We start from the raw sequence: 13,160 nt of genomic DNA, 5'->3' as shown, positions 1-13,160 counted from the left end.
CTTGGACCTTGGGTTGTTCCAAATCATTTCTAGCGGCTTGTGATCAGTCACTAGGGTAAATGGATGTCCGTAGAGATATAGATGGAAATGCTCACAACTCCACACAATCGCTAGACCTTCTCATTCTGTCTGTGAGTATCTCCTCTCAACGTCAGTGAGCGAGTGGCTGGCATATGCTATGACGCGTTTCTCTCCCTCTTTTCCTTGAGAGAGAATGGCACCCAGACCAAACGGGCTGGCGTCCACGACCAGTTCAGTGTCCTTTTTCGGGTCAAAGTATGACATGGTGGTGTTGCTTGTGAGACTCTCCTTGAGAGTTTGTAGTGCTTTTGACTGTTCTTCACCCCAGCACCAGGGCACTTCTTTCTTTGTTAGCTCTCTGAGGGGTGCAGTGATGGTAGAGAAACCCTGTATAAATCTTGAACAGTAATTTGCCATTCCAAGGAGGCTCCTGATCTCTGCAGGGTCCTTGGGTTCAGCGGCCTGATGTATCGCTGTCACTTTCAAGGGGTCTGCTGAGATGCCGTCTGCGGAAAAAATAAAACCAAAAAACTTTAGTCTTTCTTTGTTGTACTCACACTTGTCACGGTTGAGTATGAGACCACTTTCCTTCAGTCTGGCGAACACTGCTGTCAGAGCGTCGTCATGGGCCTTCTGGGTTGCACCATATACTATGATGTCATCGCTGAGATTTTTGACACCAGGGATGCCATGCAGGGATTGACATATGGCGTTCTGAAAAACTTCAGCAGCAGATGATATACCAAAACTCAGTCTCTTGTATCTTCTCAGACCCAGGTGTGTGGTGAAGGTAGTGATATACCAACTGTCAGGATGTAGCTCTAGCTGATGGTATCCTTTGTTGAGGTCCAGTTTTGAGAAGAATCTCGCACCGTTGAGCTTATCAGGATTCTTAGGCTTCGGAGGGGTCACAATGGGCGACACCCAGGGCGTTGGTCCAGTCACCCGTTCGATGATGTCGTCATCCTCCAGCCTTTTTTATTCTTCCTCAATCTTCTGTCGAACGTGAAAAGGCACTCTCCTGTGTGGTTGACACGTTGGCTGTACTGTATGTCAGGGTTTATGTGTAACTTCACCTGAAAATCCTTTACATTTACATTTACATTTAGTCATTTAGCTGACGCTTTTATCCAAAGCGACTTACAAGTTCTGTACGACAAGCCATCAGGAAGGGCACAACTCTATCAGCTGAGCAACAATGTTCATCAAAGTGTTGAGTGCTACAGTGTAGGTTAGTTTATTAGGACAAGTGCATGACAGTACGGTTAGTTAGGGTTAGATTTTTTTTTTATATTTTTTTTTTTTTTTTTATTCAGATAATGGTTGAAGAAGTGAGTCTTTAGTCGACGGCGAAAGATTGGACGTGATTCGGCTGTCCTAACTGGGGTGGGTAGTTCATTCCACCATTGTGGGGCAAGGACTGAGAATAGGCGACTTCTCTTTGATGACCCTCCCGGAGCTTGGATAGGAGTAGGTCTGAGGCGGCCAGAAGATGCAGAGCGTAGGGGTCTTGAGGGTGTGTAGTTAGAGACCATTGACCGGAGGTAGGCGGGAGCGGTTCCCTTTGCCGCACGGTATGCTAGGTCGAGGGCCTTGAAGCGGATTCGTGCAGCAATGGGGAGCCAGTGCAGGTCCCTAAGAAGTGGGGTGACATGGGCCGACTTCGGTAGGTTTGAGATCAGGCGGGCCGCTGCGTTCTGAATGAGTTGAAGAGGCTTAGTGGCAGTGGCCGGGAGGCCAGCGAGCAGTGCATTGCAGTAGTCGAGGCGGGAGATGACTGTTGATTGGACGAGGAGTTGGGTGGCTTCTTTTGTCAGGAAGGGGCGGATCCTTCTGACGTTGCTCAGGAGGAATCGGCAGGTTCTGGTCGTCGCTGCGATGTGAGCAGAGAAGTTCAACTGGTCGTCGAGGACAACACCAAGGTTCTTGGCGGTCGGGGACGCAGTCACAGCTGCATTCTCGACTGTGATTGAAAGGTCGGTTAGGGGGGAGGATTTGGCCGGCAGGTGGAGCAATTCTGTTTTGCTTAGGTTCAGTTTGAGGTGGTTGGACGTCATCCAGGCGGAGATGTCGGACAGACAGGCCGAGATCCGCTCAGAGACGTGGATATCTGAGGGAGGGAAGGAGAGGAAGAGTTGAGTATCGTCGGCATAACAATGGTAGGAGAAGCCATGAGACGTGATAATGTTACCCAGTGATTTAGTGTAGAGGGAGAAGAGAAGGGGTCCTAAAACCGAGCCCTGGGGGACACCCGTCCGCAGGGGGCGGGTGGCCGACAGGGTCCCTCTCCATGACACTTGGTAGGAGCGGTCATTGAGGTATGATGACAGCCATGTCAGCGCAGAGCCAGCCACTCCCATTCCTTTAGTTTTCCAATGCCGGTGAACAGCTCTGGGTAGCTGTCAATCAGTTCATCTGCCACGCTGCAGGTGGCGAGGTCGACACTGTTGATTATTTTAATAAGCCCAAGCTTACTAGCTGTGTCATAACTCAGGAGCGAATGTCCATTTCCTTTCAGCACGTAGAATGTTGCCTCCGTGTTTCTGTCCTTCGCCTGGACACTGCACTCGAAGACACCGGTGATGGGCAGAGCGTTGTCCGACCCATAAGAGAAGATCTTAGTCTTTGCTGCTCTCATCGTTGGTTTTGGCTCAAGCGTGTTAAACACGGTTTCACTTATTATGTTAACCGAAGCTCCAGAGTCAATCAGTACTTGCACTTTAATGTCATTGAGCCTGACATGCGTTCGAGGGTGTTTAGTGCAGGCTTCGCCATTCACAGCAAACACATATTGGTAGTCTTCACTGCTGGACGAATCTCTGTGTGCGCTGTGAGCACTGTGTGCGCAGCAAGATGTAGTGACTTGATTCACTTTTCTTGTGTTTCCATTTTCCATATGTGGTGTCTTTATCCTCACTTCGACCTGATTTCTCCTCTTGACTTTGTGCTGATTTATTTATATTCATACGACATACCCTGGCATAGTGATTTAGTTTTCCACATATGTTGCACTCTTTTCCCTTGGCTGGGCAATCTCCATTGTGAGGATATCTTCCACCACAATTCATGCATTGTTTGCTGTTGTTCCTATTTCCCTTGTAATCAGCTGACTGTGGCCTTTGCCTGTGTTCCAGCGCGTTGACAGCAGTGGTTGTTCCTTGCTCAATGCCCACAGCCTGCTGTTCTGATGACTCCAGTGTTCTCCAAAAGTTCAACAAAGCTTCTAATGTCATTTCGGGTTCTCTCAGCGCCCTCCTGCGGGCTCTCGAGGAACTGCAGCTCTGAATGAGCTGTGCTTTGATCTCGCCGTCTGTGTCGGCGAATTCACAGTCTTTGGCGAGCATACGGAGCTGAGTGTGATAAGTATCCAGATTTTCACCAGCCTGCTGCATAGCTTTTCTGAACTTATAAACAAGGAACTGCGTGTTTTTCTTTGGGGAGAAATATCCATTTAGCTTCGTCTTTGTAACATTATAATCATCATCAGTCCCGGCGAGAGTGTCATATATGTCATGCACTCGTTCTCCAGCCAAATGCAACAGTAAAGCCCTTTTCCTGCCATCATTCACAATGTTCATTGCTACTAGGAAATTGTCATATCTCTGAATCCACTTACTCCATCTCGTTCCCAATGAACTCGGGTCTGTCCCGTGTCGAACGGCAGAATAGCTGCTTGGCTTCCCATGAGGATGGAGTTCATCTCTTCTTCTTGCATCCAGCACCGTGTTAACGTTAGTTAGCGTTAGCTTTGTTTAGCTAAGCACGCACATCGGACCGGCAAACTTCGTGTTTTTTTTTCTTCCGTCCAGAAAGTTCGACAAGTCCTTCACATAGCGTATAGCCTATGTACCCACTTATATCCTCGTCGCCACTGTAATGTTCGTGGTGCACAATAATGAGAAGATGGTGGTTTTGTATCAGAGCGTTTACTTGGTGTAGTTCAAGGTCCCATTACACAACACAATTGCCAACCGTCAAACCCTCTCGCCACCTAGGCTACTGCCTGTGACGTGATGACGTCACTGCGTAGTACAGTAGTTTGGATTACTACAATAATATTCACCATTCCTTAATTACCATCATACCCACATCACATAGACTGCAGTGTATAGCATAGCAAAAGTATACCGTTACCTGGCCCATGGGGACATTAACGTGTGTTGTCGGGCCTTACAAATACATTTGATTTTGATTTGATTATCAATAAGGTAGGATATATCTGGAACATACAAACACACTATTTTTTAAATCACATGCCATGAAACTCTGGGACCTGGCTGAATTTAAGACTGCACAAATCATGTTTGAAGCACAAAACAATTCACTCCCGGGTAACATCCAAAAATTCTGTTATAGAGAGGGGGGTTACAATTTAGAGGAGAGTCTAACTTCAAGAAACAGGCTGTTCATTCAACAATGTATGTATATTTCAGTTTGTGGAGTGAATATGAGTTACATAAGATAATAGAGTGTGAAGGTATACTGAATACTGTCTATCTGTATGTCATGTATGTCATTATATGTTATGATGAATTGAAAATGGGGGACCCTGATGTAAACAAGACGAAAGTCTTTCTCTGGTCTGCATCCCCTTAACAATTGTGTGTATTGAGCCGTACTGTATTGTACCCATTCTGCAATCTGTTAATAAAGTTTTCAATCAATCAATCAATCAATCAAGGGGGAATACATACGTTTACACATCATCCTACTCCTGCTTGTTTGTTTTTTAATCTGTTTATTACTTGTTTTTTATTATTATTTATTTTCAATTTATGTTCGAAATAAATAAACGCATTCATTCAAGATATTGTGTGAGCAAAAGTATAGTTAATTTACTCATACAGTATGTACATCCTCTGGCCTCGCGCGGATCTCACATCTGTGCCCGCACAGTGCAATACTCCAATTCAGCCATTGGCAATTCAGCCATTGGGTGGGTGGCGCTGCTGAGCGGCCCTCACAGCGCGGCCGTCAGAGCGCGGCCCTGAGAGCGCCGCTGGCTCTGCGGCTCTGCAGCTGCATGCTTCTCGGATAGGACGTTCGAGTTGAGACACTGTCACCGCCAAGGAAACTATAAAAGAAGGAAGGGTCATCATCACGTCATTGTGTAGCGCGTGAACGCACATTGGTGCCAAGTGTGGAAACCTTCAGTTCGCCCAACATTGAGTTGAATCTGAATGGGATCAGCTGCATCTCCATTTCAGCATAGAACGCTGTTATTTTCACCCTTCCTTCTTTTCTAGTTTCCTTGACTCAATGTCGGGAGTTTTAAAGTTTTCAACTATTGATATTGATTGCTTTGCCTTTGACACAACAGGCAAGAGATTCAGAATACAAATTGGTGCCTTTATCTACACAAATATCACTTCACAATAGCTACACACGGTCAAAAAGACATCTGAAACAAACAAACATACATGCATCATGCATTCACCCATCTATCCATCCATCCATCCATCCACCCATTCATTCATTTATTCATTCACAACAATCCACCCATTCATTCATTCACAACATAATTATATATAGAAAGCAAAACACCTAAAGATCTTCCTTTAGTACTGGTATACATAATAGTTATGGCCTACAGAGAATTTGACTTTGTATTTTATAAAAACAACTTTACTATTATCTATTACAATTATTACGGTTTCATGAATCTTGTCCAAATGTATATTTGACCTACATTTAAAGGCCCAATCAGTGATCCAAGCGTAAAGAAATGGCCTCAGTACCAAAAATAGCTAATAGGAACAGAGACATGTGAGTTGAGTGTCTCAGCTCTTGATACAAGGGCATGAAATCAACAGATAGGGCCTAAATATGAGCTTGTATTTGCATATTTTGGCTGTTAAAAGTTGTGTTTCTTGGTCATGTCCGGGACACTAGTAAAATATTCATTGTGGTTTATGATGCATTAAAAATCTTATTTTCCATATACAGATCAGTCTCTTCACGAATGCAATATAGGCCTACACCACATTTATATGGTATAAATAAATAAATAAAACATGGATTGGGGCTTTAAAAGGTCATTCATATTAAATTAATATTGTAAAATGTATATATATTTATATGATGATGCTGATGATAATAATAATAATAATAATAATAATAATAATAATAATAATAATAATAATAATAATAATAATAATAATAATAATAATAATAAATAAATACCAAAATACAATTATTGTTGATGCTGTTTGTGGTGACTATATCTAGGGTTTCACAAACTATACCAATCCGCTAACAGGCAGCCCTCAATTCTCAAGGTAAATACACATAAGCTTTATTTTTTATTATCAATAGATAAGTACATTATGGCTTTAAACATCGAAAGAATTGTTAAGAAAGGCCTTTGATTAAAATAACACGCTGCTCACCACTAACGCGATGCAATCAATCTGAAATTCTAGGCGCGCCGTCTCCTGTTTTTTTTGGCCTATAAGTGGCATCGATATTTTGTTATTGCATATGATATGGCCATAACTTTAAACCTTTTACATAGTCAACAACGATTACAATTTAACAGCAAAATAGATTGGAACATGTCATCTTTGATAGTAACTTATAGCTATCGTCAGTACCTGAGGCTAGAACCCATCCTATATTCATAACATCTAAAAATCTCTATAGTTTAGTCGAATGTATTTCCAAAACCATGGATTTATATAATAAACATAGGCTATAGTCGCTTAAAATGACTTTATCCACATAGGCTTGTATTTTAAATCAATGGGATAATATTCTGAAAATATGAAAGTCCCCAACTACATTCACCAAAAAACGATGGGTGCGAATAAAATATTGCCCTGTATCTACCACTTTCAAGGTTGCATTTATTAGCGATCTTTGGTCAAAGGTCACACAAACATTGTCCACATCACCGCGTTATTGGCGTAACGTTTGGAATTTAGGCCAACAGACCTTATCCACGTTCTCCCTATAATTTATATATATATATATGATGTCCTAATCCCCGAGTTATGGCCTTAATCACTTGGTGTAGTATGCCAACAGTGAACTCCTGACCTCACTTGAAAATCCTGTTGGGGATAATGGGCGATTGTCTCTAGAGCACATCATTATATTGCATCTCGTGTTTAAGTCACCAATACGTATTATAGAAGTGAGAATATAAGGATAAAGCCTGCATTATGTTTTAATGGGTACACTTAGACCTATAGAGTTTATGTTTCATGATAATAGTAACCTATATAACCCCTTGTGTATTGCATAACTCCTCACACAAGGGCATCATTTGTTGTAATCACTTTATTTACATTTAAATCAGTACTTACTTCCACTATATGAACCTCTGCATGAAGGCTTGTCGAAGACAGCAGCCGGGTTAAATCCGCTCTAAGGTCATCCAGCGGGCAGAGTGTGAGATTAATACATGGGATTCTATAGTTTTATGAATTAAGAAGACCATCAAATAATTCCTCCACAATGTTGACAATTGCTATAACGTCAGATCAAGGAATTAAGTAGGCCTATACCGTATTACGCTATGCATCTTGGGAGGCGTTGATATTCACTCATGGCATGATAATATATATATATATATATTCTTTTTTTATGTTCAAGACAAAACAGACAAACAGAAACACGCATTTCACGTTGTATGACATGTTATATTTCTGAGGTCAAGCAAATATAAAGCTTCTTGAACTATATATGCAGATAGAAAAACACATCCTTATTGCCTGATGAAGGGTCATTAAGGTTGCTGCTGTCAAACTAGTAGGTCTGTTTGGCAAATGTATATGTCGTTAGGCTGTACAAGTGTAAATGGACGCATGATGCGGCCATTTACACTTGTACGTCACGCATGGAAGTGTGAAACCATGGCCATGCCGCGGCCCTGCAACATTTAAATACACATGGAACGCCCTATAAAGTCAGCTATATGCCTGCTTATAAAACTATGCAGAAAATGCCCCCCCCCCCCCCAACGAAATTAATACTGTGGTGTATCTAAGCGCTCCGCACTGGATGAAGGGCCCACGGTCCGCGAGGCTCCCGTATCAGCTCAAGCCTTTAGCCAGGGTTCACTCAAAGGGCATTTTCCTCCTCCAGGACAGGAAGTCAACGAGAGGGCACCGTCGTCGGCAACGTCATTGAATCGAGCACATTCATTGGCTCGAATCCAGGTTGTGCAGATGCCATTGACACAAATCATATCTGACTGACACACAAGAAAATCTGCTTTATGGAAAGCAACTCCATCACTCTGGCACGGGGCATGTTTGTAATGTTGCTTTAATGTCATCACAGATTATTTCTTATATGAAGAACGCCTCTTATTTTTGTTGGTTCAAATGAGCAAAATTAATAATTAATGTATATAATTCGGCCTAAGGTCTATTAATTTAGCATGTCCCAACGTTTCATCAATACGATTAGTTATAAAATGCATTGCTTTTTCGTCTTCATATGGGAAAAGAGTTTAGGCAACAGTATTAATAAAAGCACGAATATGTATTGACTTTTTTTGATCCTGCATTAAATATAGTTGCGCGCATTATAGGATTAATCACGTTCGCCATCCCCTGATCGTGCATGTTACTGCCGCCACCGCCTGGACACTGTTGTATGGCTAGTTCCAGGCTACCCGAACGCATGAAAACTTAGAACTTAAACTTTAAAATAGAAGCCAAGGAGATTCAAATAAGTACACCGACAAATTGTAGCGGCGAAATCACAACACAAGAGTTATAGGCTATCATATCATCAGTTATAGGCTATCATAACATTGCTTTATTTAGCTGAATCATAACGGGTTTTACCTACCAGTGAGGGGAAGAGTTGCATGCACGGACGCCATGAGCAATAAGTAGCCTATGGTTATATCTTAGTAGGCTAACTACAATAAAGTAAATAACAATTAGCAACACATGCATTGAGTCTGACACAGAAGTACTGCAGCCTGTAGGCCTGGAAAGGAGACACATTTAAATTATGTTTCCATTAACAGCGAAATTGAAAAGGTGCAGGTTTTAGCCAATAAACTTAATGAAGCCAAGCCCCCCAAAATAAAAGTTTCAGAACAGCCTCCTCGTCAACACGACATTATTAGCCTATATTAGAGGACCATCCTTAATTGTTCTTACACAACAGGTAGCTAGCAGGGTACCAGAAGGATTAAAAACAGTAGCAGCCAGCTGGCATTAAAATGATGGTGTTGTTAATGTTGACCCGTCTGCGACAATTACGTCAAAGTATGAAATTGCCCTGTAGGCCTATGAGACGTGTCTGTGGGATTTGAGAAAGAATGCACACTTCCGGTATTTTGAGCTCATGGGAGAGAGCTCCAATCAACAGTCATTATTGTATCCACCCCGCGCTCTCTCGCCCTCCCCACACGAGCTCCATGTAACGCGGAAGTGCAGTGGCCTATTCCTGTATTTACAACTTTTTCAGTATCATCTGTTGCGCGTTCAATCGCGTGCGGCCTATTTATGCAATCCGTGTTGTCCAAGGCTCCTATCTACACCCAACTCATGGTCTTAAATGTGATGGTGTCTATGTTTGCCAAGTCAACCGACAACCACATACACGGCTCATTCAAACGAATTCACACGTTTTAATGGGTTTAGCTAATTACATTAAACAGCCTGCAAGGGGTCTCGTGAAAAGTAGCCTCCAGCGCGCGCCCCCCCCATCCATAAAAAAACTGTGGAAATACACATCCTGGCGTGGTCGTCATCTCTAATTGCCTCTAACTGGAATGAATGAATGAAAACTGATTTAACAGATTGCAGAATGGGTACAATACAGTACGGCTCAATACACACAATTGTTAAGAGATGCAGACCAGAGAAAGACGTTTGTCTTGTTTACATCAGGGTCCCCCATTTTCAATTCATAGTGACATTTATGACATGATACACAACATGACATCATGACATTTATGGCATAGGGACATGCATGACATACAGGTATATAGTACTGTTACATTTGTGATATACGATACAGTACTGTTACCCATAGATCCTAACAGAGAATATACATATGATGGGGAGGAGACTGTACATCAGGAGGGCGTGGGTGGGTGGGGAAAAATATATAGCCTACATACGGTGGGGAGAGATTGAATACATACATGGGGAGGAGACATTTGGACATTTATGGTGGCCAGTTTCAAATTGCAGCCTCCCGTATGTGCTCTTTAAGAGCGGTTTTGAATGTGGGTAGGGATTCACATCTTTTTACGGCTGTGGGTAGGGCGTTCCACATTGATGTGGCATAATTGCTAAATGTCTTTAGTTCCTTGTTTGTGCCGAATCTGGGTTGCACATGATTTGTGGAGCTCCCTCTGGTGTTGTGGGCGTGGTATTCACTGACCTTTGGGAAGTATTTCGACATGTACCTGTGTGGTTTAGTGTATCTTGTAGACCAGGCCCATTGCAAGTTGCTGTACTCTGTCGTCTACTCTAAGCCATCCTAGGCAGGGGTGCAGTCGTGCACACACGCGGTTACACGGCGTGTTATTAGTAGTCACTCAGGGCAGAAGTGCGCGCAATGATAAGTACCCGGCCGTTGTAGAAAGCTACCCGGCCGGCGGCCGCCACTTCTCACCTAGACTTTGCATAATAATAGGAACCTACGAGAAGGTGGGGGGCTGCTTGATCTCCATTGTTATGCATAATAATCATCTGTTCTGTGCGCAACTGAGGGAACACGTGGCGTGTAACCAGTTCCCATATTACGACTGCACCACTGATCCTATAGGTCAAAGTGGGCAGGGGTGAGGTGGGTTCTAGGAGTAAGGTCAAGCAGTAGTCTGACCAGTTTGTTTTGTGATGTTTGTCATTTAGTTTTTAGCGCCTTTGAGGTGCTTTGGTACCATGAGGTGCAAGCATAGTCGTAGTACCCTTGAATGAGTGCTCCTGCCAGAGTCTTCAGGCCGTCTGGAATGTTAAGTGTCACCACACCTATCCATTGACGGTCGGCCGACCCCAGCCCCCCCCCCCACACACACAGGTACACAGGGGGAAAAATAAAGGTAAATAAATAAAAATAATGTGTCGACTGGTCTGGGAAGGCACAGCCTGCCGTGCCTTACACACCCGCCGCCTATGGCCTCTAGGATGGAACCCATGGGTATGTAATTTCATCTTTCCTTGTGACAATATTGTCACCCACTGTAACTGAGAAGCTGTCGGTCTTGCTGAGTTTGTAATTTGAGCCGAAGAGAATGGACTCTGTTTTACCCATGGTGTAATGATAGTTTGTTATCAGCGAGCCAGGTGCAGATTCTGCCGAGTTCTGAGCTGAGGGTTTTTTCAACCTGTAACTTGTTCTTGTCAGAGACCAGCAGGGCTGAGTCGTCCGCGAACAAGAACAAGTTGCAGTCACAAGCTGACGACATGTCATTTGCATGAATTAGGAACAGTAGCGGTCCTAGTATGCTTCCTTGTGGAACACCACAGCTCACTGTGGAATGCCCTGTTTTCAAACGTGACCAGGTGTCGTATGAATGGGTCATTGGTGATCTTTAAAACTAAAATTTAGACCTGTGTTTAGCAAGAGCCAGAGAAGAATCAATCACTATAACGCAGAGCTGTTTGTGGATGGCTAATTCGTGCACGGAAAACTTTCTCCAACTTTTCCTATAACTTGAGAAAAAAACGAATATCAGACGAAATATTAGGCCAAATGGGCATTATGTTCTAAGCTGTCGCGAAATTATTTATCAGATCAAACTTCCCCGCTAACGGCTTGTCTATACTATAGAATGGTCATTGGACGAGGGCGCATGACTAACCCTATAGCCTGCGCATTGTAGGTCCATCAAACACATTTTTGTATTATACTCTGAATTATGACTAATAAATCACCTCGATGACATGACCTGTCACAATAAAGTATAATGTTCACTGGCAACTATCAGGCCAATGACCACTGAATATAGGATGTCAGTGTCGGCTACTTTTTTTTTGGATAGACCTGCGAGATACGCGTCACCTTGCCAAAAGTTTTCCAGAATCAGAAAGGTCTTTATTACCAAGTTTACACATACAAGGAATTTGATTTGGCCGCTTGGCACATTAACGGACATTTTATCACAGTTGTGTGTCTTTTGGTTGGTAAATGGCCTATAGAACATGCTTTAAAGTGTTCGCTTCTGAGGACAAAACAACTTAAAGTGTTGTGGTCCATGTGTTGAGGTATACCTGGGCAGTTGTTTTGTGCACCATGGCCTTTTGTAGCTTATATACAGTCGACCTGACCATGAACTCTTTTTTATGGAGCTTAAACAAGATTTACAGAACTCATTAAGCCAAGTCTTAAGACTGTACTTTACACAAAACCACTAATCTCATTGTTTTAGACGTGACTGACAATACAAGTGTATAGTCCGAAACGACACTCTATGGAATGGTGCAGAATGGTCCTTCGCATCATATGGGCTATAACATAATAGTCTACTTCAAAATGTTCTCCAAGTCCTTCCTCAGCAAGGACAGATACTATTAACTATAAATTATAGGTGAGATTTTATAGGCCTATACTATACATTTAGATTAGGTGTATAAGAATATGAGCAGAAATAGTAAGCTAATGTTTTCCTTTCAAATGTCACACCTTGTAACAATATTATATCTTATTTTGTAATTAGTGAAATTCAGACAGCATAATGAAATCCACAGCCTCACTATTTGAGTTCATTTGTGTTTTTCGTTTAGTCATCAGTAGGCCTAGCCAAAATTCTAAAACATATCTTTATTATATTATTATTATTATATTATTATCTTTATAGTACTTTATGGGCTAAGAAATTATATACTGATAATATACAGTATAGCTTCAAAATAGATAGGCTTTAATTCAAAGTTTGAATACCTTGTCAACCATATTTTAGTGACTAAAATAGACTAAATGTATCATTTAGTAAATAGGTAAATAGCACACATAAGGAAAAACACTTATTTAAACACATTAAATACTTAACACTATACGTTTCTTCTTATTTTTCTTATTCTTATAGTGTTATTATTTGTATAATTATTATTCTGATTATTATTGTTATTGTTGTTGTTATTATTTTTATCATTATAATTTAATTCTATATATATCAATTTAGGCTAATAAAAATACAGCCTATTTATAATGATCATAAAGGC

Source organism: Notolepis coatsorum (assembly GCF_963971535.1).
Source record: "Notolepis coatsorum genome assembly, chromosome: 9".
Lineage (NCBI taxonomy): Eukaryota > Metazoa > Chordata > Actinopteri > Aulopiformes > Paralepididae > Notolepis > Notolepis coatsorum.
This window is presented reverse-complemented; position numbering follows the sequence as displayed.